The 4107-nt window shown below is 39.8% G+C and overlaps 1 protein-coding gene across 1 annotated transcript in view; it reads left to right on the top strand.

Moving 5' to 3' along the window:
* The first annotated feature begins 3382 nt into the window (after positions 1 to 3382).
* LOC137985472 (lactadherin-like) overlaps positions 3383 to 4107 on the top strand; it is a 7213-nt gene continuing 6488 nt past the window's right edge. The window contains exon 1 of the mRNA XM_068833093.1: positions 3383 to 3582. The gene's annotated coding sequence lies outside the window, so the exon portion shown is untranslated. The remainder of the gene's footprint in view (positions 3583 to 4107) is intronic.

The raw sequence follows: 4107 nt of genomic DNA, 5'->3' as shown, positions 1-4107 counted from the left end.
ATAGTGTTGATCGTGATGATCATCAGATCGTGTCGGAGATCGTGTCGACCGTCAAATCGTGTTGGATATCGTGTCGATCGAAGATCGTAGTATCCTCGAAAACATCAATTGATTGGTATTTATTATTTTCTGATTTATTTCCTACAATTGTGGCTAGGAGGCCCTAAACGCATCAAATGCTTAGATTTAAGGGCGGTCTCATTGCCTCACTACTCACTTTCTTCAGAAAAGGCAGAAGAGAGTTCATTTGCACCCGCTGCGCGTTTGAAGGCAATTGTTTTACGACAAAGTTGTGCTGCTCTCTATCCCCCAACTTCGTTTCGGCAAGGAAAGAAACTCAACAAACAGTACTGGAGTGTATACGGACGGCGTACGCGGCATAAAGGGTTCATCGCGTTTATTTACGGTCAATTAACGTAACGAATGAATCTGAAAACACCTTCTTTATTACTTGTTTGGTGACAATTCAGCTGTAAAAAAGTCTCAGATTGTAGCATGCAGTATGTATGTGTATTCGTAAGCAAAACTAATGAAAGGGATGTAATAGACCCTTCTCCAAAATGGCGGCAACGGATTTGAAAGAGTTAAAATTAAAATGAATGAAAAATGGATACCAGAAATAGAAAGAGCAACTTTACATTAGTAGCTCTGGAAAGTTCCGGCGTATTAGGTGTTATATCAGCTGAAAAGTTGAAAAAATGAAAAACTTACAGATGTTTGTATGACTAGGGCAATAAGCATCCCAAACATCTGCACATTTGTAATGTTTCAATTCGGTCTATAAAAGTTGAGGCTGATGTTGATCAAAATTGTGAGAACACTAATTCGTTGTACTCGATTTGAACGATAACGTCTTCGTTATTTTTGACGTGCTCGTTGTCCTCGATTATAAGGATGACGTGCACGTCATTTTTGACGTGCTCGTTGTACTGGATTTTAACGATAACGTGCTCCATGTTTTGGATGTTTTTGACGTGCTCGTTGTACTCGTTTTCGAGAGCTGTCCTCAGAAGTCAGCAATGACCCCCTAATATTTGATCAGTTGTACTGATTTATCGATCAGTTATGTCCCGAATATTCGATCAGTTGTACTAGTTTATCGATAAGTTGTGTCGCTTATTTTCTATCAGTTGTAATGATTTATCGATCAGTTGTGTCTAATATTCGATCATTTGTATTGACTTATCTATAAGTAGTCTCTCTCAATTTCGATCAGTTGTGTGTCTAATATTTGATCAGTTACACCGATTTATCGATTAGTTGTACTTGTTTGTCGATCAGTTGTACTGCCAATTGTTTATCGATCAATAAATCAGATATTCGATCAGTTGTACTGATTTGTCGATCAGTTGTCTGCTTTATATTTGATCAGTTGTATGCTTAATATTCGATCAGTTGAACTGATTTATCTCCCTTACTCGAGAAGACTAGAGAGTGTAACCATTTTCGAAACCATTTGCAGATGTCATTACAAAGGCAACACGTTCTCCTTGGTTATTAAAGACATTAAGTGTTGGTCCGGTCGGATTCGAAATCAAGGCCTCAAGCATGATAGCCCTGAGCCACTGGTGTGGGCCGCGGTCAATATCACTTTAAGTTATTCTTATTGTTATCCATTGTTCTGATCAAGTGCTTGTAAGAATTAGAATCAATCTGCTGTATGAGTGTCCTTTACTTGACCTGTCTAATTACTGATTTGATGCCCATACTTAGAACTGTTTGATCCAAAAGATCAATCGATTGGTTTAAAAAGAACATTGGTTAATGATCAACTGGTCTGGTCGCCATTACCTATGCGCAAATGTGTCCTCAGTGTTTGCAATTGTCCCGATTTACTAGTGAACTTGCGAATGCTTTCGGATTTCATGCTAATTGGCGTGGGACGTGCTACTTTATATTGCAAATAAGTGTTCCTTGTATCATCTATTATTATGAATTTACCAAGGGAGTGGACGTTGTTTCTTGGTCTGGTTGACGATCTACTGAATGAATGTGAATGTCGCATGTCAAGTCAAGATTACAGCGCTTGTGAGTCTCTCCTCACACGTCTTCATAGTACACGCAATGGATGTAAACGTGTAGCCTGCACGCTCGATGTTACTGCTGAGAATCCAAGGGAATTGGAAACAATTTCAAAGATTAAATTTCTTTCGGACACCTTACAGGGAGTGATTGATTGCTTCCAGAAGAAGTTGTACGAGATCGATATGTCTTCCTATGTGTCCTCTTGGCTTCCCGAATCTCTCGTTCTTAGAACTGGTGTAGTTGGAAGACCGCGATTGGTAGTGAATCTTGTACAAGTGGAATTTCTTCGCTCCTGGCGCTTTTCATGGACAAGAATTGCTTTCACCCTTTGTATTTCAAGGTCTACGCTATGGAGACGCCTTAAAAACGCGGGGTACGATTTTAGCGCAGATAACCGCTTTACACAAATTGATGACAACTGTTTGAAACAAGAAATTTTCTTAATCAAGGAGAATTTTCCTACGTGTGGCGAGCGAATGGTAATTGGTTGTCTCAGAAGCAAGGGAATTTTTGTCACTCGACATCGCGTGCGAGAGATACTTCGCGAGCAAGATCCTGTTTCTCTACTTCTCCGCTGGACATCAACTACTCTACGTAGGAAATACGGTGTTCCTGGTCCAAACGCTTTGTGGCACATCGACGGTCTTCACAAGCTAGTACGGTGGGGATTTGTTGTTCACGGGTGTATTGACGGGTATTCACGGATGATTCCTTACCTGAAGTGTGCAACCAATAACAAAGCATTGACTGTTTTAGGTTATTTTATTGAGGCAACAAGAAAGTATGGTCTCCCTTCCCGTGTGCGTTCAGATAGAGGTGCAGAAAATGTAAAAGTTGCTAAGTACATGAACGCCACCAGAGGTTCCAACAGAACATCACATCTTGTTGTATCTTCTGTTCACAACCAACGAATTGAAAGGCTTCATAGGGACACCACTAGATGCTGTCTGTCAAGCTTTATTTCCATTTGTCACGAATTGGAAGAGGAAGAGTGCCTTGATGCATCCAATGAGACTGACCTGTTCTGCCTTCACTATGTTTTCTTGCCACGAATAAACCGGGCATTAGAGGAGTTTAGATTGGGGTGGAATTTCCATTCTCTAAGAACGGAATCGAATCTGTCCCCCTATCAACTGTGGATCAGTGGTGTTATTGAGGATCGTTTCTCTACCTATACGGGAGTTCGAGACATTCTTGATTCCGAAGTCACTGAATTAGTCACTAGTTGGGTACTAGTTAGGTTACGGCTTACTGTGGTTTACATGACCGAAAAACCTACATTTCAAAATGGTGCGCCGAGCTGAACTGACAACCTTTCATGAATAACAAGACTAGATTTCCCTCTCCTGTAGTGAATTCTAAGCGATGCTGTCTTTTGTGACATTGCCAAGCCCTGGCTCATTATTTTCGTGGAATCTTCGAAAGAAAGTAAATTTGATGGACGGCACGCTAACTCGCAACGGTGCGAAACCACTGGCTTCCAAATTAAGCTACACTACTCCGGGCAGGCTAGCTGTCGTAGATGTAACTTTTTGCGGACGAAACTCGCTATACCGGGTAAGCTGCGTTGATGTTACTTTTTGTAAGCAACAAACTCTTTGAATAAACGTTTGTGTAATGAGTGTTATCAGCTGTGGACAACCAGCATCATTCAACAATGCTACATAGCATTCCATTGTTTTCCACATCCATTGGTATTCTGGAATGGTAGGGTATGGTATTTTATTTATCCACATTACACGGATGAGTACAAGACTCGTTTTAACGTGAACGTGCCAAATAACTATAAATCCATACAAGTCATATTAAGACATAAAATAAATAAGTAGAATGAAATAAATAAGGGGAAAACTAGCTATATAAAAATCCAAACTACGTACAAAAGTTACAATAACACTTAATTCTAGTAGTCAAATTAACATTATTTACCATTGTAACACAATCAGGTATATTGTTCCATAATCTTGAGGTGATTTGCAAATTGTAAAGATATGACCTGTGCATAAATTTTCTGTTATAGGCAGGTTGATGTAACTTGTTAAAGCCTCTAAGGTTGACAGTATTCATAATTTATTAGGAAAT

The sequence above is a fragment of the Montipora foliosa genome, chromosome 14 (assembly GCF_036669935.1).
Source record: "Montipora foliosa isolate CH-2021 chromosome 14, ASM3666993v2, whole genome shotgun sequence".
Taxonomy (NCBI): Eukaryota; Metazoa; Cnidaria; class Anthozoa; order Scleractinia; family Acroporidae; genus Montipora; species Montipora foliosa.
Note: the sequence above shows the minus strand (reverse complement) of the source record. Positions and strands in the feature narration are given on the sequence as shown.